Here is a 26,903-nt window from a genome sequence, read left to right as displayed (position 1 = left end):
CCGCAGGGAATCCGAACGAGCGGCTGGGAAGCCGCGGGACGTTCGAATCAGGGAGACGTACCTGACAAACGGCTGGGAGCCGCAGGGTGTCCAAGTGAGCGGCTGGGAAGCCGCGGGGCGTCCGAAGAAAGGAGGCGTACCTGACAAGTGGCTGGGAGCCGCAGGGTGTTCGAGTAAGCGGCTGGGAGCCGCAGGGCATCTGACAAGGGAGGCACACTCGAACCAAGAAGTGAGCAGCTAATATGGGAACTGCTGCATCAGCAGATTTGATACGCATCACGGAGCGGTGGGGAGAAAAGTTCCCCTCTGATGCGTTATCCCGCCTGTTGCGGTGGGGACGAAGAGGGGGACTTTCCGTTCAATCGAGTAGTAATACTGTTTGGGAGCGGTTGGGCTGTGAGCTCTGGAAATCAGTGGCTCAGGGCGATAAGAAGGTTTTCTCCCTGAGTCCAGTATGGCTCACCGCGCAGAGACGATTGAAGGAGCAGTTCTTACAGCAAAAGGTAATGGTGGAAGCTTATCAAAGAAATGCAAGTTCACAGGACCAGCTGATTAGTGAATTAAAATCTACAAAGAAACGGCTGGATTTGGAAGTGAAAGAATTAAAACGGGAGTTACTGAAACTTCGAAGTGAAAAGCAGTCCATTGATGTTGAATGCTCAAGACTTCAGAAGGAAGTATCCCAGGTTCATCAGCAGATAGTGGAGTTAGAAAGCCACCTCCAGTCAGTGCAGAAAGAACGGGATGCACAAATCGCTGATGGAGGAAATAACCAGGTTTCCCATGAACGGATTCAAGCTTTGGAGATAGAGCTGCAGGCTGTTAGCCACAGTAAGATGATGTCAGAGAAAGAGCTGCAAGAAGTAATTTCACTTACCAGCCAGGAGCTTCGAGAATCTAGGAGAAAGATAAAACTTTTGGAAGAAATAAACAAGAAGTTGGCCCTCGAACTGGAACATGAACGGGGGAAGCTCACTGGTTTTGGTCAGTCTAACATTGCTTTGCGAGAGCACAGCACCATCCTCGAAACAGTACTAGCAGAGAGAGAGGCAGACCTGGTGCAGCTGAATCTCCGGGTTCAAGCAGTCCTAAATATTCAAGCTTTACAGACTGCCTTCGAAAGAGAAAAGTCAAACGTTAATAACCTTCAAAAGCAGGTTGCGGCAGCCAAAGTAGATGCAGCACATAACCGTCGTCATTATAGAGCTGCGGTTCTTGAGCTGAGTGAAATTAAGAAGGAGCTACAAGCCAAAGAACTACTTGTCCAAACCCTTCAGGCTGAAGCAGACAAACTACACGCTATTATTGAATGTGCTCATGCCTCTTTTAAGGCGCTCCTTTTAAGACAAAAAGGGGGGATTTGCAGTGAGCGGGCAGACGCCTTGGATAAGACGCCTGCCGCTCGGTTGCTGCAAGCTCTTAATTGGTTACATCTTGGTAAAAACAGCCAGGTGCCCCCCGCGATTAAACATGTCAGCGGGATGACTGGGGAAGAGCAGGGTGCGGCCCCCCGACCCTCGGTCAAATGGTTTGATTATCAGCAGCAAATATGGAAAGGACCAGTTGACTTGCTAACGTGGGGCAGGGGTTATGTGTGTGTTGCCACTGATGCGGGTCCCAGGTGGATGCCAGCGAGGTGGGTCCGGCCTTGGTTGCGTCCTCCGGAGTGACGGCAGGCAGATGCGGAGGAGCCTCACGAGACGCGCTCAGATGTCGCGAAACCAGAGCCCCCGGAGGAGAGCTGTTTGTTAGCTCTGCCAGGACTTTTTCTGTCTGATCCTCCATGAATGAATTACTCACTTGAGATGATTTTTTGTGTTTGAAAGAAAATCTGTGTGGTACCATGCAATTATTATTTAGAACTAAGATTTATGTTTTATGTTCCTTGTTATGTTTTGTGTTGTCTGTTTTCTGGCCAGAATTGTTGTTGTATTGTCATGTGGTTTGATGTTTTTTCCTTAAGACCCCCCACCACCCTCAGTGTCAGTTTGATCACCTGACAGCTGAGGGATGAGTCAAAAAAAAAAAAAAAAAAAAAAAGGGGGGGGGGCCTGCAGAGGTTACATCATTTGTTTATTGTGTTTTGTTTTGTTCGTTTGATGTTTTTGAAATTATATGTTAAGGATTGAATGGTCATATAGGTTGATCTTATAAAGTTTTGTTTATGATAGGTTATAATGTTATGCTGTTATGAGTTGCAAATGTTTAATAACATAATATTTGATTAAGATAGATTGTGGTGTTATGCTGTTATAAGTTGAAAATGTTTGGTGAATGTTTTTATCTTGTTTTCCTTTTCCCTTTTCTTTTGATTGTAAATAAAGGGGGGAGATGTGGGATTGAATGTGAGATGCTGAAGGCTTCTGGATTGAGAATTGTGTGTGAAGGGCTGGCTTTGGGCTTGTTCTCATTGGCCAGCTAATTGTGAATAGGTAGACAGGTGTGTAGAATGATAATTACCCTATGAGTTACAGCTGCGGCTGTGTGGGTTTAATTAACTAATTAGCAATTGTGATTGCTTATCATGTTGTATATAAGAGCATGCTGGGAATGAATAAAGATGGCTGCATACACACACACTCTCTCTCTGCTTGGACTTCGTTCCTACTCTTGCGATGCAACAGGTGGAGTGCAATGATCAGGCAATCACATGTGCATGGATGTGGCAGGAAGCAGTATGAGGACACGTTAAGCAGAATCTATTAGTTTGCCTCTCACAGCACTACTTCTGGGATAGGGAATAGCCTCCCATATCTTCCCTACCTCAGCTCCTAACAAGCTCGAAGTTGGAAGGAGAAGAACAAAATGTTCTGTTGTCCCCCATTCCACTGAAAGTTAAGAGGGAAATGTCCCTAAGACTGCCCCCACATAATTACATCCATGCATGCATATACCTTTCTCACCTTATTTTTCCATATAAACAATTGCTGTAGTTGCCCCAGGAAGTTACAGTCATGAAGGGGAGAGGAAGTGGTCCATGCATTCACAAACAAGGGGGGAGTCAATTCACAAAACTATCCTTCTACTAAGATAGGGTCCACATTATGCACAAGGTTATAACACCTGTTGAGAGTACTGTGGTTGTTACCCTGCCAAGAGCTAGGAAGACATAGGAGATTAAAAAGGATGAGATCTCCCCTTGTTAAATCCAGTCACCTGGGTCAATGGATTATCACGGAGATTATTTTGTGGCAAGGCAATTTCATGTTTGGCATGTGACTTCAGACCAAAGAACCTTTAGCACAAGGCTATCTTGTAAGGTTTTTCACTATAAGGCCACTCGCAATGCAGGCCTACTGAACTCTGGCCCTAGCTCTGAAACAGTGTGTTACAAATCTTCTTCTTTACAACACGCACCTTACTGGAAAGCATTTAAAAATTATTTAAAAGCAGAACAATCACTTCAGAATGAGCAAAAGTCCACCACAAAAATGAACTAGTTAGTCTATTACGGTATAATCATGAAAATACATTGACAAATGAGCATATGATGCTATTTTACATAAATTTTTTCATAGGCCAATACTTGGCGCTTTGAAAATTAACATGCTGTACAAGACTACTAATAGCACCCACCAGATTTGGATAAATGGATCCTATGAGCTTTTCTCCCAAAGGAAGAGAAGGGTTTTTAGCTCTTGGTCTTTTTTTTTTTTTTTGGCTATTGCAGAAGGATTGTCGATGGATATATACAAATTACTAAAGACACATCAAAGAATGTTATGCTAAAAATTTTAAGCTACATTCTCAGTTATAATCAAAAAGCACACAGCAAAAGTTGGTGGAAGTGGGGGACTGGGCTGTAAAACTCAGCTTTTTATTCCTTCAATTCTAGGGCTGCTGCATACAGAACCAGCAGCCAAGAGTTGGTACAGACTAGAGGCCTCTTCGCCACACACTCTTTCTTCCAACAGCAATGCAATGATGCTCTCTGGGCAGATATACTGGCTATATGACCAGAATCTTCTATTAGTATCATGCTAAATGCACCAAGGGACCGGGGCCCCTTAGAGTTGTGGCTGTTCTTGCAAAATAACATAGTTAAGACACTCTTCATTACCCCATATCCAGTCCCTATACAACTGCCTTTGGCTTTGTAACTCAAGAGCAAGTGTTTTAGTATCAATTTAGAGAGGGGAACGGAAAGCAGGAGATATTTAGGAAGGGTTGCAAAATATTCAGAACTTCGTGAGATGTTCCAATTATCTTCAGAACATTTTTGAATGTTTACAGTTACTGAGTCATACGGATTGCTTAGAAAAATAAACAATTACTCCATTGAGGGTATTTCTTAATATTCTATGATACAAAAAATAAATCATAGAATTCCAGCCAGTTTGCCAGCAAATGAGCTCCCCACTCCCACCCCTTCTCATGTCCTGCTCCACTCTCTTCCAGACACAGACCAAGGGGATTACTCCAGCTCTGGGGTAACATCTATGGTTACAGAATTTGGGGAGAATGGCAAGAATCAGGTTGCTGAACTGATGTTCCCCTCTCCAAGTGCTCCTGTATCCTGTTGTAAGAAGGATGGCTGAAGAAGGTGGGGGCTGGTTTTGACTCCTTTCTCTTTCATGACTGTCCTTGGCAAGAGTTCTTCACAGTGATTGGAAAAGTCCTGGTACTAGCAGAATAGGATCAGCCCCAGGAATTATATAGACTCAGGGCAAAATCTACACTACCACGCTACATTGGCTCAGCTGTGCCGCCATAGCACGTCTGGTGAAGATGCACTATGCTGACAGGAGAGCATCTCCCACCGACATAACATGGTGTGGACTCCGCTTTAAGTCGATGTAACTTACGTCGCTCAGGGGGTTGCTGTTTTCACTCCCATGAGCAACATAAGTTGCATAGGCTTAAGCAGTAGTGTAGACCAGCCCTCACTTTCCTGCTATTTATTTGACTAATGTATCTAATTATTGTATGGCAATTTAACTGCTATCATTTCTCTAATTAAAACTAAATGTAGTCAAGGCTTTAACTCTATCAGTCCCCTTACCACTATGAGCTCCAACTTCTCCATAGCTATTCAATAATTACCACTCTGAGGTGGCCTTTACACCAGATTCTTCTCTCTCCCTAACAATATCAACAGCACCACAAAGGATTCTAGGCGATCTTACAATTAAATACAAAGACTGCAGTAAAAGAGAGAGACAGAGAAGAGGATTCCTAATTGAGAAGGGAAGTCTATAGCACATCTCTTTTCCTTTGCTTTATCAGGTCCTTTCCATCTCTCTTTTAATAAGAGTCTCTTCCATCCCCCTTTATCTCTCCCTGCTTTGTATCTGTGTTTCTCTCATCCCCTCTAATTTTAGGACCCATCTGTTCCACTTTGACCTCAATTCTCTCTCTAGTCTATGGCTTCATTTTTCTCTCTCTCCCGACTGCCAGGTCTTCTCTCAGCTGTCGGATCCTTTCTCTCTAACAGCTTCATGATCTCCCCCCTTTGCATTAAATGCTTGGACCTCCTCTCTCCATGCTTTGCCCTCCAAGTATGTAGAAATCAAAAGCCGCTTGGGACTCATTGCTGAGTTGTACAGCCTCTCTTGCTCAAATATGTACCTTATAATATTCTGAACACCACTGTTTTATGGACATGTGACTTATACCAGTCCCAGAACCAATAATGTACAGTCACTTGCCCTCTCTTTTCCCCCCCTGCACTTGTTTCTCCTCTCACAAATCCCCTAAAATATATTCCTACCCATATCAAAGGAAACTTATCATCCTATTATTCCAAACAGGAATCTCAACCGCCAGTACACCAACATACTGCAAATGTATGCATAATATACAACATACATTTATTCCCTTTAGGTCAATGGTTCCTAAATTTGCTTGGTTACATCTCATCTCTTCCCCCTTGTGCCATGTCCAAGCACAGAAAAACCATTAATCCTTTTCTCTGTCCTGTCTCTCCCTCTCTTGTTGCCTATGTTCTCCTTCTCGTGCATGTGTATGTGTGTGTTTTCTTTCTTTTTCTTTTCCCTGGTAGCTTGCTATGACCATCCCTATTGCCTAGGGCTCAGATTTTCCCCTTCCATCTACTAAGGAGACAAGTAACTCCCACTGGAGTAAATGAGAGTTACTTGTACTCTTCATGGGGATGGGAACACTGGAGCCTAGAAGGCTACTTGCTGCTGAGATTGGCCATTCATTTGTGGCTCCGTGAGGCTGGACTGCATGCATCTTATGGATGAGCTGAGATCCGTGAGGGAACAGGAGTTTGGACAGGTGTCTGCTGCCTGAGCCTGCAACAATGAAAATGCAAACTCCTTCTGGCCTGCAGAATTAGGCACCACAACAAGGACAAGGAAGGAAAGCAGGAGGCTTTACCTTCTTTTTTTCTCATAGCCACAGAAGCATGATTTCAGAGCGGCTTGGGTCATGAGCTTCCCCTTCACCTCACTGTTCTTCTCTTGTATCCTCTCTCACCACTGGACAAGTCCATGGACCACTAAGGTGCACCTACCAAAAAGTGCTGCTTTAGAAATCATAAGCTTCTCCAGGTAGACATCAGTACATGTTGACCAAGAAAACAGTTGCCGCGAGTGCCTGCAAATACCAAAATGAAATAACTCTACAAACGACAACTTACTAGCATAAATCTTTCCTATAAATAGCAGAAAATAAACACACTAAGCTTTTGTTCTACTCAAGGGCCTGCTCAGTTCCAGAGTTACAAAAGAAAATGTTGTTGTGGCAGAATATATTAACATTTAAATTAGAATCTCAGAATAATTAAAATAATCTAGATTTTTAAAAATATTTCTACACTGGCTGTATATAAACCAAAGGTCACACTCACCTTGAGCAAATTCAGACTGGCCAGTGATCGTTTTACTGCTATAAATACACTGAGCATTGCATAGAAGAGATTTGTACACTGCAAACACAGCAGAGCTGAAATGTTAAAAAATATCCGTTCTGCTTTTCCTTCCTTTTAGACTACAAAGAGCACAAAGAGAATCTAATTAATATGCCTAGTGTCTCTCCAAAATTGAATTCAAACGCAAAGTATGCTATCAAAAGCTTGAACATCAGACAGGAAAGTAATTTGGAATGACTGAGCTATCTCCACAAATACCTTAATTTTACTCTAATGGGGCCATAAGAAAAATGACACCAAATGCAGTTAAAAGGAGTTTAACTTTAATTGCTTCTAAGTGAGAATAATAAAGTTATTAGGAATTTTCTTTAACCTTAAAACTGTTTTACAATTGTTGAGAATGTGATTCTATAACTTGATAAATGCACTGTATCTTATAGTATTGTAGGACTAGATTTGTCTCTGACACTTTTTTCTTCAGTGAAACCATCAGCTCTTCTGTGGATCTTATAGGAATAATTGTAACCTTTCAGAGAGTCATAGAATCACAATACTGTTGTACATAGGTTTTGTATCCTTTTTTTTAATTGTTACAGAATTCTTCACATTGGATTCCAAACTACCATGGTAGCATTTCCTGTCAAAGCTGCTTCTTTTACTTAACCATAAAAGACAGCTGCAATATTCTGTATTTATACATTGTTAGACTCTAAAACAGGTGTTGACAGTGTTTGTCATGTGCCTAAAGCTGGTATGTCATTTCAGTAAATACTACACCATAAACTGCTAATCACAAAGATGAAAGAAATGAACAAGTAAATTCTGTTCCTTTCAGTCTCCTCCTTACGTGAACGGAAGGAATCAAACCACCCAGAACCAGCAGAGTAAATGAACACTTATCATCCATCAAGTTTTCGGTGTTATAAAGATGCATTTTCTGAGAACATTAAAGCAATACTGATAAGAGGGAAATATTTTTTTTTAGTCTAGATTTCAAAGAAATGTTTCCAAAAAGGAAGGTAAGTCTAAGGAACAGTGCCTTATCACACAGCTTTTCTATTAGCTTTTCTTCAAAGACACCTTCTATTTGGTCCCAGCTACAAAGACAAAATCTGCATGTGAATGCAGATATTCAAAATGAAGTTGGAAATTGTCAGAGCCTCATGAAGGAAGAAAGAAAAGAAGGACATATGCCAGAAAACTGAAATGTAGCAAAAGGAAACAATAACAAATGTGCACAGAGAAGTGGGCCTTGCGCATTAACTACTGTAGCAGTAAGAGAGAAGAAAGGGGTATGAGTATGTACCTCAGTCACAGACAGTGCTTCAGCTTTACCATGATACTGTAAAAGATTTGCAAATTAAAATCATTCAAGATTATGGGTGGCCCAAACTCCCATTGACACTAAGGTCAGAATGGTCCCTCTATTTGCAAAAGTCTCAGTTCTTCCAATGTCTCTATAGAACCTCTATCAGGAACTTTGGAATATAGGAACTGCCATATCAGTTCAGACTAATGAGCCATCTACTTTCATATCGTATCCTAACAGTAGCCAATATTATATCCCTCAGAGCAAGATGCAAGATACCCAGAAAGGACAATTATGCAGTAATACGTATTTAGGTGAAGTTTCTTCCTAGCCCCAGACAGTGCATGGCTGGCTTATGTCTTTCTAATACTAGGTAAAAGCATGAGGGTATATGACCATTCTTATTCAACCTTGTGTAACTGAATAGTCTTAATATGAATGTCTAATCCTATTTTTAGAAACAATCATAAATTATTTGCCACAATAGCTTGTGACAGTGAATTCCACAGGCTAATTTGAACTGTGTAAGTAGTTATTTTTAATCCAATTTAAATTAGCTGCCTTGTAATGTAATCCCTTGTTCTTCTACTACAAGAAAAGCTCCTGAATGATATTTTATATGACATTCATTATTTCATATTCACTGACAAAAAACTATGTTCAGATGGGGTTAAGGTTGAGAGTACCTATCAGTAATTTAAGGGCAAAAAACATTATAGGAATATACTAAAATTATCCCCCCCAAAAGGATTGCAAAACAAGGACGTTTAGAGTTAAGGATTTAAAATAAATCCAAAAATATTAAGGTGTGGAAATACACAGGTAAGGCACTCAAATACTCTTCCATCTCTCCTCAAAAAACAAACAAACAAAATTTCTGTTTAAAATATTATATTGCACATATATTCTATGCCCTTTGATCTGGTCAGAATGACTGTGATTTTGCATGTTAATTTCCTGGTAAAAACTCTAGCCAAGAAATCTAGCTCAATCTGTTTTAAAGACACAGGATTTATATAATTCCTATAATTCATTCTTAAAATTCACTTTATGTTACATCACCTGACTCGTCAGAGTAATCCGTCACACTAAGCAAAATAATAAAGAGTTGTCAGGTTGGTGTTTCTCCATTGTCTTCTTTGGTGAAAATAAGTTAAGCTTCTTTGCACAGTCCTCATCCTCCAATTAATTGCTCCACTTACTTTCATAGGGTTTCTGATGTTAATATATTTGAAGATTTTTTTGGTTTATGCACATACCTACTTGCTCTTAAAATTCCCTTTTAGCCCTTCTGATTTTAATTGTACATTTAACTTGCCTCTGTTTATGTTCCTTTGGGCTGGATTTCCATTTTTTTTTAAGGATTTGGTTTTGGTTTGAATAAACTCTTGTACAATAGCACCTTAGTATTTAGCCATACTACGCTTTCTTGCCTTTCTACTCCCTTAGGGCTAGTCTACACTTACCAGCCGGGTCGACGCGGTGAGTTCGACTTCTCGGAGTTCGAACTATCGCGTCTAATCTGGACGCGATAGTTCGAACTCCGGAAGCGCCGCGGTCGACTCCGGTACTCCACCACTGCAGAAGGCGGTGGCGGAGTCGACCTTGGAGCCGCGGACTTCGATTCCGCAGCGTCTGGACGGGTGAGTAGTTCGAACTAGGGTACTTCGAATTCAGCTACGCTATTCACGTAGCTGAATTTGCGTACCCTAGTTCGACCCCGCTTCTTAGTGTGGACCAGCCCTTAGGGGAAAAGATACCTACTGCTGACAGAAGTTAATTGACTTTCACACAAATTCCAACATAATACATATTTTTCTAGATAACTTCTGAAAAAAAATCTTTCAATTCATAATATGAAAAGAGAAATATCTTTCAAACCTATGTTTTCTATAGAAGCTATGAAACAGTTTAGGCCCCAGACCTAATCTACCTTAACATTGTTACAAATTTGGTGAGGAATGTGCTCTGGATTCTAAAGTGTCTTCAATACCATTGAAAAATTAAATTACTATTTATAAGTGGCCCCTGCGGTATTTTGCTCTGTTGCTGCAGAGATCTCTATCTAGCCTACAGCATCAGCATGAGTTAACTAAACTAGTCCCATTTCTAGAACTATGCCAGTATCACTGATTGCCACATTCTGCCCAGGCTCTGCTCTTTCAGAAAAGAAGGCATATAGGCACAATAATTTTAACATTGAAGGTGATTAACCATTGGAACAAACTACCTAGGAAAGGGGGTAGATTCTCTGCCACTGGATGCCTTCAAATCAAGACAGGGTACCTTTAGGAAAGAAACATATGCTTTAGCCAAACATACAGGGGTAACTAGGTGAAATTTAATGGCCTGTGATATGCAGGAGGTCAGACTAGATAATCTAAAGGTCCCTTCTGGCCTTAAACTCTCAGAATTTATTAAAAGGGTTATGCATGGGGATTTTTTCTTCTCTGTTGGTCAGCTCCTGGGTGAGTGAATAAAACTGCAGACCTAGCCCCTCAAAGTTGCCATTGATCAGGTTGGCCTGAGTAAGGACTGCAGGATCTGGCCTTTAATGGGACACTTCTGTTCTAGAAATCAGATGTATCCAGAAAAAGGTATGACTAGATCCACCAAAGCTTTATAGATGGCTCTTTGCAGTAAGACAATGAGGAATATAGCATTGTCCTCTGGGCAGATGATAATTCTGTTTATCCAACAGATCAGGGCTGGTGCAACCATTTAGGCGACCTAGGCGGTCGTCTAGGGTGCTGGCATTTGGGGGGCACCATTTTCTTCGGCAGAGATCTTCGGCCACCCTGGTCGCTACCGGCATTTAGGCGGAGGGAGCTGGGGCAGGGGAGCGCGGGGAGGGCTGCCTGCAGCAAGTAAGAGGGGGGGCCGCATGCAGGGGAACTCCCTGCCCTAGCTGCCGCAAGCTTGGGAGGTGGGAGAAGTGAAGCGGCCACAGCATACTCGGGGAGGAGGCGGGGCAGGGGTGAACTGCTTCACTTCTCCCGCCTCCCAGGCTTGCTGCGCCAATCAGCTTAGGTACCGCAAGCCTGAGAGGCAGGAGAAGTGAAGCAGCCATGGTGTGCTCGGGGAGGAGGCAGGGCAGGGGTGAGCTGGGGCGGGGGGGGTTCCTCAGGACGGAGGGTGGGGGTGGGGAGCTGCCGCAAGGGGAGCGCCTCAGGGCAGAGGGGGGGAGCTGCCGTGGTGCGGGAGGGCACCTCAGGGCGGGGCGGGGGAGGGCGCAAGGTGGAAGTTTCGCCGAGGGCGCGAAACATCCTTGCACCGGCCCTGCATCAGATGCTAGTTACTCGTTCATTCTCTAATCATGGTGCTGGTGGAAGCTTGTCTTTTATAGTTAAATTGCAAAGTTTAAACTGGGGGATTTACAAAAAAGGGTAACCCAAGCCAAAAACAAATTAAAAAAAATATTCCCACTGAAGCAGCAGAGAGTAGCACAATTGAACAAATTCAAACCATAGCAGAAGCAAGCTCTTTGAAGCTTCATTTGGAAGCATTCAGTTAAAACAGACATTGATTGCTTAAGTGTAATGCTTATAACACACTCACACATGGTTACACTAGTACTTGATTAAAAAAACACGCTGTCATAAAATTCAGCTCCACATCCATATCATAATCAGACGTGCCAAACATGTGGAAAAAACGCAGCAATTGGGCTTGTTTTTGATTTAATTGGCTTGTGAGTTGCTTGTTGGCTAGTTTTTGGCTTGTAGCTTGTTGCTTCTTTTTTTTTTGATCGGCTTCTGGGAAAGCAGGGACGGGGGCAAGCAGGGGCAAAGGAATGAGAGAGTCAGGGGTGCACAGTGGGCCCACCACAGTCCCAGACTGCACGCTGTGGGGAGCTAGTCACAGAGTGTTGGGGTTCTTAGGGATTGCCTTGTTTGGGCCTTGTTTTGAAATGGCATTAGCTTGATTTTTGGCTTATTGTGAAAGTCGGGGTGCTTATTTACCGCATGAAAATTGGCAACTGTGATCATAATCAGTCTTCACCTGCAACAGCTAAATGTATGTGGATCAGTCGTACACTCATTAGAAGAGCACATCAGTTTAAAAAGTGCTCCCCCTACACACAAACTGTTCTGGACATAAGGAAATGGTAACTACACCCATCTGGATACAGAAATACCAATGACTGACAATATTATGTTGTGATTCATAACATTGTTTATAAAGATATGTTGTTAACAAAAGTGCCAGGAATGATCTGACATACGATAAAACCCAAGCAGTCTCTCTCTCTCTCTCTTTTTTTTTTTAAAAACAGATTGGATTTGATTTGGGTTGAGTTCATTCAGAACCTGCAAGCTTGAATATGCTCATGGGCAAAAGAACATTCACAGTAAATAACAGGAAAGGACTTTTATAGAGGGGAAGGGAATGAGGCGAACATGAGCAGGCATAAGAGAAGCAATATTGTTGATCAATGATGTTCCCAGACTGTGTTGAATGCAGTAAGTAAACAGTGGCCATCATAAAAACCTGTGCTGTTGTTGATTGCAAGTAATTAACACTGTGTCAGTATTTGTGCAATTCTCTACACCAGAGGTTCTCAAACTGTGGTCCATGGACCACCAGTGGTCCGCAAGCTCCATTCAGGTGGTTCGCGGATAGTTCCCTCTAAGGTGCACGCCTAGGCAGTCACACACAAGAGAATGAAGGGCCACCCACTAATTAGGTGTCTGGACCCTGGAGAAGACACATGTGTAATAGGGAATGGGAGTAGATGGGAGGGAGAAGTGGGGTGATAAGAGGGGGTGGGGGGAAATTTGGGACATGCAGGGTTGCGGCGGCCAAAGAGGTGCCTTTCCCCTGCTCCAGGGCTGCGGCTGCCAGGGAAAGATGGCTCTCCTTCCCAGCCTCAGCTCTGTGGCTGCTGTGGCAGGGGAGAGACCCCCCTTCTTCCCAGCCCCAGCTCGGGGGCTTCTGCGGCGGGGGAGAGAGGGCACATCCATCGCATTATAAAGATAAGACTACTGATATCAAAATATGAGTTGTGCTTTTATTTGTAGAACAAAAAAAGTTTAGTATTAAGGGTTTTTTTTATATAGTGCTTTTATCCAAAGCACTTTACAATAGTTAGCTAATGGTGCAAACAACATTTGGAAAGATCATTAAGTGGTCCACCGAGACCCTCGGCAATTTTCAAGTGGTCCGCGAATAAAAAAGTTTGAGAACCGCTGCTCTACACTAACTACATGGAATATGGCAAAAACAGTGGTAAAGTCAGTGACTTGCAAAAAAAAGAGGGTTTGTACAGTGACCACCATTTTAGGAACATATAAATTGGGAATAATTAACTTCATCATCCAGCGTTGTATAACGCTACATGTTCCTCAGAAAACTGGAACAAAAAGAATACGGAAATGTTGCAATTAATTTCATCACTTTTCTTTCTATTGCTTAATATAACTGTTACTGGGCTCCCTTGTCAAGCTGGAGATAAATGGAACCTAAACCTTCAACTCCAGCTGTGTTGACACATTAAGTAAATGATAGGAAGCTGCTGCAGCTCAAGGAGAGTCAGGGTTTTTGAGGAAGACCATTATTCCAGAAAAACACCACGTTCTCCAGTTCTTTTTTCTTTTTGAAAAGCTATCATCAATTGGCACCCTTCCTGTTCCCCATCTATGAACACATCAATGAAATGCTGCCTGAGGATGATAAAAAGATCAGGTTGAAATGGAAAGTTACTTAAAAGTTGCTACAGGATTTTATTTCATACAGGACTTTTAGCCAATTGTGCAAGTCTCTTCAGTTAAAATGTAATAAAGGGGGGAAAATAGTGCAGACAAAAATTCCTAAATATTAAGGGCCAGATTTTGCTATCATTATTCATAATGAGTAGTACCTAGTCCACTGATTTTAATGGGATTATATGGAGTACGTACTATTCAACACAAGTAAAGTGGGGAGAATCTGGTCATACATACATAAGGGCATGTTTTATATGGGCGCTCATCTGTGAATAGGTTAGAAATTTAAAAATGTGGATTAACTGCTAAATTTTAATTTAATTAAAAATAAGAATACCATTTAATATACCAGAGTATGCTGGCATTAAAATGTATATAAAAAAGAGTGACTCCTGTGATGATGCTAACATCATTCACCTCTGGTGATCAACCTCATAATTAGAGATGTGCAAAACTATTTAATATGGCCCCAGTCCATGAAACTAGCAGGCTCACATTGGCTATCTCTGTAAAGGGCCAGTGAATTTTCCACCACAGGTTATGGAACAGCTCTGCAGAGTCTATTTCAATTCAGCAGAGAAGATACTTCATCCCACTACCAAACCCCAAATCCAAGACCTATCTGGGCTCTGTGCCCTGCAGAGAATGCACACCTTCAAAGTCCAGCCCCCTCTTTGCTGAGTGTAACCACACTGCATTACTGTCAGGGGGACCTCCACTTTCTCAGAGGTGGAGGCTGGATTTGTCCCACGAGACTCAACATTTGAGTGTTTTCATATTGTTGCAAATCTACAATTTGTCCCATTTTCTTGATATTTATGGGAATGTGCTACAAGGTTTCAGTGAAAGTGGACCACTCTTTGAGGGAAATGTTCTCTTATCAAACCAAACAAAATTTTTGCGATTGCACATGTTCCTGCATGCACATATCACAAAAACCAAAACAAAAATAACCCCACAATATTTCAGCAAAAGGGAAGGGTGAGACTATTTGTCATTTTAGCTTACAGGGATGTGCAGATATTACAATATAGCCTATATTTTGCTATACCTTATATAGCCATTCTCACATTTATGATGCTTCTCATTGCTCTCCCATTCATTCCCTATTCCTCATTAGGGCACAGCTATGATATATTGCACTGCACTGACTTTACAGCTGAGAAGATGATTATGGTTTGTTTTTCATGACTACCAAAATGAACTGAAGCAAGTTCTGCATATAAAACCTTATGAACTGCTACTTTAAATTATCAACAGATGACAAATGGAACGAATACACAGAATACAACTCTGCTTATTGTATGGAAACTAGCTGTTTATCAGCTGATAGATAATTTAGTAATCACTAGGAAGTCAAATGTATTCAAAAATATTTGTGTTACAGTAGCAGATGTCAGATTTTTCTTATACATTTCAAAATTTTTTAAAAAAATTCTGGATATACATAAAACTTGCTGTGCCGTGTTTCAAAATAGGGGACTACAAAATTGGTTTACTTCAAGCAAAAACTAAATGGGTGGTTTTCTGGCATCCATGACATTAAGTAATAAACTTAATTGAAATCACGGAGCTAGAATTTGTATAAACATGCTTTGTTCATAAGGAAGATCATGTTCCAAAAAATATGCAAAAAGAGTCAAAAATACCCAGCAAAAGAGTTAATGTCATAGAATTTTTCTTACCAGTTGAGACCACCTAGTTTGGCATCCTGAATCCACCACTGTCCACCACTTTGTTCTTCAGAAGAGGGCAAAATCCCCTATAATTCTCCTAGCCCACTGTGTAGTTCTTTATAAATAGAAAAAATAATCCTTCCCTTTCCCCTCTTTCTCTCCCCCAACACTGCAGAAAGATAAAAATTAATTCCTCTTATTAGTAAAAATAATCATCATCATCACCACCACCATCACCACCACAGGTCTTTGGACAAATTTTATCAAGTGTGTACCTAAAATTGGACACCCTATTTTGAAAAGTTTGGCCTTTGTTTTCATACTATTCAACAGGGCAAAAAGACTGTTCAGTTTTCACTACATCCTTCATAATTTTGAAACCCTCAGTCAAGTCCCCCTCTAAAGAAATGGATGAAAAATAATAATTACAAAGATACAGTATCAAGCTGCAGTAAACACATTTCAAAATAATTTTTAAAGTAATGTGAAATAGCTCTGCTGTTCAGGTTGTTTCTCCCCATCTCTCTCTGAAATACTTTTGTTTGAACGCAGTGTTCCTGAAACTGGGGGCTAATAATAAAACAGACCTGATACAGGCAGCTTCTATGCAATGTACCCACAACCTCTGCTGATGCACTTCAGCTATGGCTTGCAGCATCTGAGTCTCCCTTGAGCAGAGTCCATGAACTTGACCAAAAAGGCAGCCCTTTTAAGAAGTGCACAAAGATCAGACCATCAAGTTTATCTTTACTTCTGACCTGAGGCACAATTTGAATTCAGGCCTTAAGAGGTGAAAGGACAGTAAATTAGCCTACTACACAACTAGCTGTCTAGGTTAGATCTATTTTCATGTCCTATTAGTAGCACATCAGCTTTTCCTTAAAAGGTATAAAAAGGTACCGTTTCTATGCTGGAACTCTGGGCCTCAGTTTGATCTAGCTTATACAAATTTTACACTGAGTTCAATGAGATTACTTCTGGTTTGGACTTGTATAAGCAAAATGAGCATCAGGCTCAAAATGTTTATTATAAAAATGAATGTTGTCGTCACCCCAGTTTACTCTGAAGTTTAAACTTTTCCCAGTTATGCTTGCACTCACACAGACACAATTGCTTGCTTGAGTGTGTATACATTCAAAGGACTGGAGCCAAGAATGTGTTCCTAGTTCTCACACATATTAAATTAATAGAATAAAAAGAAACAAATGGGATTTTTTTCAAAGAAAGATTGTATGAATTACGGCAGCTCTTGGGTACCTCTCACCACCAGTCACCAATCTGCATGGATTTTATGTAGCTATTTATTCTGCTGTTCAGTGAAAACATATTTACCATGGCAATTCTTGCATCAAATTACCACATATGCCACCTCTGAGATAAAAAGAACAACATTTTAAAGAAGTACAAGCACATACATATAAAAGTTTCCAAGAGACATTGGATTGTAAATTTTTTGTATTGTTGACAAGGGGAAATATGTATCACATTATGCATATTTTTCCTCATATTTTTATGAGCCCTTTGTTTTGATATTTTATTCCTCATTTTCTTAGTCTTACAAAGACTTCTTTAAAGGCAAATAGGCAGACAATTCTATATAGACAGAATGGAAGCTGTGAGAAAGATGCAAGGCCACTTTGATGCTGCTGGCAAGGGTAGGTAAGAAAGGGTGGGAAATACAGTAAAACAGTGGTTTCTAGCATTCCATTGTCATTCATAGTGGCAATTCACAGCCATTAAGAATGATAATGACTAGTCATTGGGCCAGAGAGAGAGAGAGAATGGCTGTTGCTTGGTTTTTAGGGCTCTCTCTTGAGCTATGGGCAAGCCAAGTTCAAGTCCTTGTTCCAATAATTATTCATAAAAAGTGGAACAGCTTCAACAGGAGACAGAGGGGCCCACACCAAAATAACCCATTACCCAGAGGCTAGGGTGATGTCCCATAGTGTGGAAGACCCAAGTTCAAATATCCCTTCTTCACATCAGACCGGGGGGGCAGGGAGAGGAGGAAACTGGACCTGCATCTTACACAGCCTGGATGAGTGTCTGGGATAAAAGTTATAAGGAGGCTACAACCTCCTCCTGCTGTTTTGTGAATGTCATCTCAGTCCCTAAGGGAAAAACAATAGCAAAAACTATTTGGCAAATTTGCATCAAATTCAGTGAAAAAATTATTCATGCAATTTTTTTGCCTAGCTCTAATTATTAGTATTAGACATGGGCCCTAGCAATAGCCCAGAAGAGAACACCATCAAACGTTAGGAGTTTGCATATGGATCCAATCTTCACAGATGGTGCCTCGTGTAACTGTAATAGGCTGAATAAACCCCCAGATCTGGGAAAGGTCAGATCTGGATCCAGAACCAATCTTTTTGAGTTGAATACTTCTCTAATTATTTCCGTGCATCATCGGACCAGTAGAATAATTTTACTGTGCTTTGGATTTGGATTTTGTCTATCTAGCTGTGAGTGTGGTTTGCAGACTCATCTTTAATCGGCAGATGGTCAATAGCTAACTCCATTTTTGGAGTAATGATGTGTTTGTTCTTGGTTCAAAGGCTATCATCAGTGGCTAACACACACCAGATTTTTATTTTCTTACTATGTACTTGCTACACTCTTTTCATGAATAGACATGTTGATACAAGGGAACTTGATATTTTATGTGCATGAATAGAACCAAGATACGGTTACTTATTAAATTAGGTGAAAGTGCAACATTACTTATATACAACATAGCTAGGAAGGAAATATTGCCTCCTGGCTTTGCCACTGCTACAGTTCAACCAAATTATGTCAATACAACAAAGCCAATTGTGATTTTGCATTCTATCTCCTTCACATCAAGTCCATGGCAAACCAGTGAATGCCGATTGTTAAGCCCAGTAGTACTCCAGTGGACAACTCAACTATCCCTTGGTGGGAGGGATAACTCAGTGGTTTGAGCATTGGCCTACTAAACCCAGGGTTGTGAGTTCAATCCTTGAAGGGGCCACTTGGGGATCTGGGGCAAAAATTGGTTCTGCTAGTGAAGGCAGGGGGCTGGATTCAATGACCTTCCAGTTCTAGGAGATTGGTATATCTCCAATTATTATTTATTTTTATCATTTCACTGAAGAGACTATCATGAAGACAATTCTCCACATCTTCCAGAAGATTGCAATACATATGGTAAAGTGGTTGATAACACACCACAATCCCAAACTAAGCCAATGTCAAAGAGTTATCCAAAATCAGAAAATTCAACGAATGCCTGATTTTAAAAGGCAGTTCACAAACGCAATCCTGCTTCATTAACACATACTGTTGGCTTATGATTCCAATATCCTATGAGTTCTTGAAGTACAAAACTGCAACACAACAAACTACTAGAACGGTCTGAAGCCAAACAGTTAGTGTTAATGGCAGATTTGGAAAAGGAATGTGTTATAGGTGGCTGCCTCACACATGGTGTTCAATACTGGTTGATGGACCACTTCTTCTAGTTAGCATGTACTTTATTTCTGTGTTTCTGGGTGCTTTCATGCTGAGTGGTGCTCAAATCTTTTGCCATTTCTGTGCATAGATTTGAGTACCATGGACAGCTTTTCTTGTAATTATGCAAGAGACATATGGCAGTTAGATTGTACCTGTCACAAAGTTGCCAAGCTGATTTTGTGAGGCTGTAGAGAGATGTATCCTTAGGGAATATTCACTTGATATTTCTGATGCTAGTGTTTACTTTGTGATCATTACACTATTGAATGTGTGTGTGCCAATATGTCACATTACATTAGCAGACAGAATGTTAATTTATTTCTCTGGTGACTCTGGGCCAGATCCTCAACTGGTAAAAATTGGCAGAGATCCACTGATGTCAATGGAGCTATACCAATTTGCACCAGCTGAGGCTTTGGCCACCTGCCTTTGTGGCAGCTGTTGCACAGAAGTTATTCCACCTCCAAAATGAAATATTTCTGACATCTTATCTCCCACTTCATCTTTTGCATCAGACATGACCTTAAATTCAACTCATTACAGAATAGTAAGATTCAGATTGGAGGTATTTTAGTATTTTAGGGCATGGCTATACTTTTAACATGGGGTATGTTTTGTGTATCTGTGTTACGTGATCCACAACTGTCACATGATGAATTTGAACACCATGCATAGTTATCCCACCATCAATTAATGTTAACTTGTAACCTTAGGGCCACACATCACAGTGTAGTTTTGCAACATTCTGCAATCTGGTCAGACACCCATCCCATGGTGCGTTGCTCAGCCACTGTTCTGTATGTTCACAATAATGCCTCTTGTTTCATTCTTGTTTTGTGAGCCATTGCCATTTTCAAGGCAAGTGCTGTCAGGCAGCAATGGGGAAACTTTGGCTAATGCTGCGGTCCTCATGGTGAGGAATAGAAGTGGCTGCAGCAAGCATATCTACAACTATGCGATAAGTACTGAATCAAGGCAATGAAGTCAAGGATCTCAACACAAGACCAAGATGATGCATGAGGCATGAATGCCATAGGAGTGAGTGGATGCACTTAAAGCAGTGGCTAGCTACTATGCAAAGGATTAAGTGCTGTGCCCCAATGTGACCCTGGCCCATTAGATTCCTATATTCATTTCTCATCCACCATCTCATGCTGTTCCATTAAGGAATCAGGCCAATTGCTGAACCCTGCAAAGTCTGATCAGGACTAGGAAAGGCTGTGGTCTAACTGATGGCCTCAGAGAAGAGATGAAAGAGGCCTCTCATCCCAGGACAAGAGTCACATTCCTTCGGGTTTTGGCAGGCTTGGGAAGAGGGATGGCTTCAGGAGTGGAAGATGTAAATGATGCCTGGGAAAAGCTCAGAGAAGAGACTTACTCAGTGAGTTAGCCCAAACAGTGTGAATTGCATCAGTCCAAGTCTTCCAGCCTTGGCTGATGGCTGAGCCTGCAAAATAACACCAAACTCAACTTGATTTGGGGTGAGTTTGGGGTTCTATTAAAAAAATGTCATGTAGCTGTAGTTAGCACTTACACAATAATTTTCGTATTGAAAGCACCATACTAACACTAATTAACCCTTCCTATATTGAACAGAAGGTATCTTCTCCATTGCTGCAGATGGGGAAACTGAGGCAGAGAAATTAGAGAGACTTTCTCAAAGCCATAGTTGGAATCAGTGTCATAGCCATGTGTTTCTGATTTCTACTCCAGTATTCAGCCCACCATATCTCACCTCTCTCAAAGGATTGGATTTCATGGACCACACCTTTGTGAAGACCTGTCCAGTTTAGGTAGCACAAAGTAGCTAACAGGGACACTGACAATCCACCTGACATCATGGACTTCCCATTGACTTCACAGTGAAACTGAAATAGGCCCAGTTTTTCATCCTTTTGTGAATTAGTTAAAGACTGCACAGAACTATGATTCTAAATACAATACAATGGTACAACAATAAAAACAATATAGTTTCTGTAATTATTCACTTCAGTGTGAAAGTGATCCATCAAAGACTAAGACTGTCTTAACTAAAACCTAGAAAGGATTTTAAAAATCTATTTAAATATGTTTCCTTAATAAACTCAAATAAAGTAATAAATGCAAGTCCTCCAAAAGTAATAGAACTATGACAGATCTACACTCATAATCTACAGCCTCGGGCATGAGATTTGGAAGCTGAAAGAATTTAAAACCCTTGGGAAAATCATGGGTCATGTGACCTGAGAGTGAAGATAAAATATCAGTATGTAACTGCCAGTTGCTTCTCTCCCACAAGAAAGTGAGGAGTTTGTTGGACAGAAGTGATTTAGGAAGGAGTGTGGGGGAGGGAGGGTAATTTTTCTCAGGGAATGGATTGGTAATTTACAGCCTATTTTCTTGTATGGTTGGTGTACTGATTTTCTTTCTGGAAGAGCACAGTTGGCTGAGAATTTCTATTTTATCAAAGTAAACAGGAAATTGTATTCAGAAAAAGGAGAAAAGTTTCAAAAGCATGGAAAATCCAATTTGATTTGGTTGGAAACATTGTTTATTATTATTAATTAATATTTCTATGTAATGACATAGGTTTACATGGTGCTATACAGAGAAAAAGACAGGGGCCAGATATCTGGTCCACCCATTCTATGTCACCTAGTCCTAGCCTTTGCTCAGTGCAGAATCAGAGGAGAAAAGAAATTTGAAAGCCACATTTGTGTTCCTTCAATCCTGACAGCAGCCAGAAGCCGTTCGAAAGCATGATAGTTGATAGTAGATCTCTTCCAGTAGCTAGCTCTTGAAGTACGAGGTTGGTTTATCTAGTGTTAGCTTGCATAACCACAAATGTTATAATGAGCAGCTAGCAAATGATGGTTCACAAAACATAACATGGGACCTTATCCAAACAGTGGGAGTCTTTCAAATGACTTCAGTGGATTTTGGATCAGGTCCTTGGTCCCTTAGGTCCTGATTTTGGATCAGGTCCTTGCATCATACATCTATATTTGATATTATTTGTTGGTCTATATAATTAATTTGTATAGCTTCTGTGATATTTCTAGTGGCAAGAACCATTGGTTATGCCATAAAATTAGCCTAATGTATGCAGCCACTCTCTACGATACATGTCATAAAATATATATTATAATGTATTTAGCTACTTTACTAAAAGATACCACTCTTGAAAAGCTGCATTTCTCAATCTGCATCTTCTGGAGAACCCTGCCTATAATGCTATGGCAATATATGTAAAACAGCTTATCAAACAAGTCCTGAGAAAACAAAGAATTTCACACAAAGAATCTCACACTGTATTCCTGTCTTTCTTATCATTCTTCATACTGTATTCTTGGCAAGATACAGTACTATATACAGGGCCGTCCCTAAGGGGGTGCGGGCCCCAGGACCTAGGTGCTGAGTTTCTAATCCGCGGGAGGTGCTCCCCCCCCCCGGCCCCACCCAAGTCCTGCCCCCACTCCATCCCTTCTCCCCCCAAGGCCCCAACCTCACCCCGCTTCTTCCCACCCCCGCTCCGCTCCCTCCCTGCCTCTTCCCACCCTGCCTCTTCTCCACCCAGTTCCGCCCCCTGCCCTCCCATGAGCACGCTGTGCCCTCGCTCTTCTCCCCTCCCACCAGTGCCTCCTGACACTGTGAAACATCTGATCCACAGCAGGCAGTAGGCGCTGAGAAGGAGAGGGAGATGCTGATCGGCGGGGCCCACCAGTGGGTAGGAGGCTCTGTGGGGGGAGAGGGAGGTTCTGTAGAGGGGCTCCTCCTCACTCCCCCACCTGCCTGCCTGCCACTCACCTCCCCGTTCCCCGCCCGCCTCCTGCCTCACCTCCCCACCTGATTCCTCATGATTTTACAGAAGCGCGGGGCCACCCAAAGCACAGGGTGGTCACCCCAATTCGCCATACCCAAGGGACAGCTCTGACTATATATCAGGGATGGCCAAATTTACTGACCCTTTGAGCCAAATTCAACAGTCTTCAGAAATTCGAGAGCTGGGGAGCACCTGGTGGGGTGGGGCTTTAGCCCTGCAGGTGGTGCCTGCTGGGTCTTGGGGCTTCAAAGGTTCTGGAAACATTGTAACCATTGAAGCAAAGAGAGAGATGTTTGAAAGGTGCCAATCTTCTTCACCCCCAAATAAATCCTCCAATTAGCATTGACTATGTTTAGCTGAAACAATATGTCAGGAAGAATTATGGCCTTTGATTCTTCCAAGTCTTTGTTTTGTTAATGCCTTTGCAAATATTATTTCAAAAACTAGGCTGGTGATGGTGCCGCTTTGAGCAAGCATTGTCAATGTACCAAATCCAAGTTAGTATATCAGACAAAACAGGTGAAGAATAGCAGTCAGCTGTGGATAGCAGTGAGCCAGATCTAACAACAGGTTCTGGGTGCAGAAAAGCAGAGGAAAAACACACTCACATGGCCATTTCCCAAAAACTTTATACTTTTTAGAGTCTCTGCTGAACTAACTATGAAAGATTTTTACTGTCAATTTAACTGCTTGTCTCTGGCTGAGATGTTGTATGCTAAATTGCTAATACTCTAACAAGCCTCTTCCCCCACCCCCAACTCCTCTGGGGTCTGATTTACTGAAACAGCTTTCCAGTCAAGTTAGTGTCGAATTGTTCTAATGTTAACTAGCAGCCAGCAGCAAACCCATTTTCAGAAACTGGCTGAATACTGGGCAATAGACTTTAAAACAAAACAAAACAAAATACACAGCCAGGGCCGTCCTTAGGCATATGCAGCATAGGCAGCTGTGTAGGGCACCATGAAATTTGGGGCACCAAATTGCCCCAAATTTCACGGTGCTGTAGGCAGCTGCATACGTGGCAGGACCAGCCCTATCTCTCAGCCATCACCCCCTGGCAAGGGGCTTGGCCGTCCCTGGGGGGGTGGGGGCCTGGACAACTCCCTTCACCCTGCCTCTTACCCTTCCCCCCTGCTCTGCCGCTGGCCCACCCCCATTCCACCTCTTCCCCCAGCGACCCTGAACTCACTGGCAGCAGCAGGAAGCAGAGCAACCTGGACCCAGCCCGCTCTACTCCGCCAGCTCCCAGCTGCAGCGCTCGCTTCCCGCTGCCAGTGAGTGCGGGGAAAGGATCGCCCCCCACACTCACCGGCGGCAGGAAGTGGAGAGACACAGCCCCAGCCCCAGCCATGTCACTCGGGTTGGGAAAAGGACCGCCCCCGGCTCTCATCGGCAGTGGGAAGCGGAGCGCTGCAGCTGGGAGCTGGCGGAGTAGAGCTGGCTGGGGCTGGGCTGCTCCGCTTCCTGCTGCTGCCGGTGAGTGGGAGACCCCTTCCCCCAAGCCCCCTCCCCCGAGGGATGCGGCTGGGGCCGGGGCGAGGGAAGCGGAGCAGGCTTCTCCCAGCCCCCCACTAATCTCCCGGGCCACTCTTTGCCTGTGGGGCCCCCCAAAGTGGCCCCCCACAGCTGCTGCCTCCCAGAGCCTGGGGAAGGGGGGATAGGCCTGGAGGGCTGCATAGGGCACCCAAATGGCTAGGGATGGCCCTGCACACAGCTTGAAAAAAATGTTCACGTCCAGAACTGGACATAATATTCCAGCAGCAGTCGCAGCTGTGCCAAATACAGAGGTAAAATAACCTCTGTAATCTTACTTAGGATTTCCCTGTTTATGCATTGGAGATTGCACTAATCCTTTTGGCCAGTGTCGCACTGGGAGCTCATGTTCTGTTGAGTACACACCATGACCTCCAAATCTTTTTCAGAGTCACTGTTTCCTAGGATAGAGTCCCCCATCATGTAAGTATGGCCTACAGTCTTTATTCCCAGATTTACATTTAGCCATATTAAAACTCATTGTTTGCTCACGCGCAGTTTACTAAGCAATCCAGACCATTCTGTATCAGTGATTTGTCTTCTTCATTATTTACCCCCAACTGTGTCTTCTGCAAACCTTATCAGTGATGATTTTGGGTTTTCTTCTAGGTTATTCATAAAAATATTAAATAGTGTAAGTCCAAGAATTGATCCCTGGGGGCCCCTCTAGAAACACACCCATTTGATGATGATTTCCCATTTGCAATTACATTTTCAGACCTATCAGTTAGCCAGCTGTTAATCCATTTAATGTGTGCCATCTTAATGATACATGTTCTAATTTTTTAATCCAAATGTCATGCGGTACCAAGTAAAATGCCTTCCAGAAGTCTGTGTGTCTTAGATCAGCACTATTACCTTTATCAACCACACTTGCACTTTCATCAAAAAAAGATATCAGGTTAGTTTGACAGGATCTATTTTCCATAAGCCCATATTGATACGCATAAATAAAGAATTATATTACCCTGCTTTGATTAAGTCCTGTATCAGCCACACCATTACTTGCCCTGGATTTATGTAAGATTGAGAGGCCTATGATTACCTGGGATATCCTGTTTTTCCTTGTTAAATATTGGCACATTAGCTTTATTCCAGTCTTCTGGAACTTCCCCAGTTGCAAGACTTACTACAAATCAACATTAATGGTCCAGTGTGCTCTTCAGATAGGTGTTTTAAAACTCTTGGATGCAAGTTATCCAGATCTGATGATTTTAAAATGTCTAACTTTAGAAGCTATTGTTTAAGTTTCTCCTGAGATAATAGAAAAAAGTATCATAATTGATATGACGTCATCTATCATTTCCCAAATACAGAACATAAATATGAATTGAACATTTCTGCCTTTTCTGCATTATTGATAATCTATCATTTGCATCTAGTAATGGACCAATATAATTGTTAGGATTCATTTTGTTACTAATATCCCTTAAAATCTCCCTATCGTCCTTAACTCCGTTGTCCTTGTGTTGTCCCTGTGACCCTTTGTTTCCCCTGTTAATTTTCTACAATTCCTAGCTTCTGATTTATATTCATTACTATCAACTTTTCCTTACTTCCATTTGTTATCTGTTATTTTTATAGTTACCTTCATTTCCCCTCTAAACCAGGTTGGTTTTTTAACCAATACAGCCTTCTTTCTCAATTGTGGATTTTAGGATGTCTAGTAAAGTATTCTTAACCAATTCCCAATTATCATTCACATTTTTCTGTTTAAATTCTACCTCCCAGCTCATTTGTCTCAAATGTTTTCAGCTTTGTGAAAATGGCCCTTTTAAAGCACCACATATTTATATTACTTTTGGACTTTATTCTGTGTCCATGTTATAAATGTGAACAAGTCATGATCACTTGTACCTAGGCTACTGTTAATTTTTAGTTCTGTGATCAGTTCCTCTTTATCCATCCAGATGAAGTCTGAGATAGATTTACCCCAGGTTGGATGCAACACTTTTTGGGTTAGGAAATTTTGGAACAGGACCAGTAGGCAATTTGTTAGCATATAAACTAGGGTGAGGCCCTCTGACCTGGGGGACTCCCTGTAGCATCAGCTTTGCCAACATGGTCTTGACCAGCCCTCTACATGAGGCATTGTCTCCTAAAAGGGACTGAGTAGAGCAGAGTCAAGTATATTGTATTGTCCTGCTATTTATCCAAGGAGCAAGCTGCTGGAAAGGTCCTTGATGTCCAGTATTACCTTTGGTAACATTCTGATGCCTTTACGTTCCAATAAGTTATTGAGATTGAAAAGTGAATTGAGAAGAGGCTCCTCTGACAGATATAAAGATTTTCATGAATGCTCTCTCCCCCCACCCCAGGAGGTATCACCCTATAAGCACCAGCTCTTCCCCAGTCAATTGGCACTTGCACTATTATACAGCTGGCTGTCACTGTGTGCTCAGGTTTCATTTATTTATAATGAAGATGTGCTACCTTCTTGAGACTGGCACAAGGAAATAGGACAAATCATGAGAGGTCAGCACGAAAAGCTTCATTAATCTCTTTGGGCTGGTCCACACTAAGAAGCGGGGTCGAACTAGGGTATGCAAATTCAGCTACGTGAATA

At 42.0% G+C, this 26,903-nt stretch overlaps 1 protein-coding gene across 1 annotated transcript in view; it reads right to left on the bottom strand.

The window, feature by feature from the left end:
- The window catches only part of SPON1 (spondin 1), a 337,162-nt gene that overhangs the window by 129,905 nt on the left and 180,354 nt on the right, over positions 1-26,903 (bottom strand). The window lies entirely within an intron of this gene.

The sequence above is a fragment of the Mauremys mutica genome, chromosome 4 (assembly GCF_020497125.1).
Source record: "Mauremys mutica isolate MM-2020 ecotype Southern chromosome 4, ASM2049712v1, whole genome shotgun sequence".
Classification (NCBI taxonomy): domain Eukaryota; kingdom Metazoa; phylum Chordata; order Testudines; family Geoemydidae; genus Mauremys; species Mauremys mutica.
Note: the sequence above shows the minus strand (reverse complement) of the source record. Positions and strands in the feature narration are given on the sequence as shown.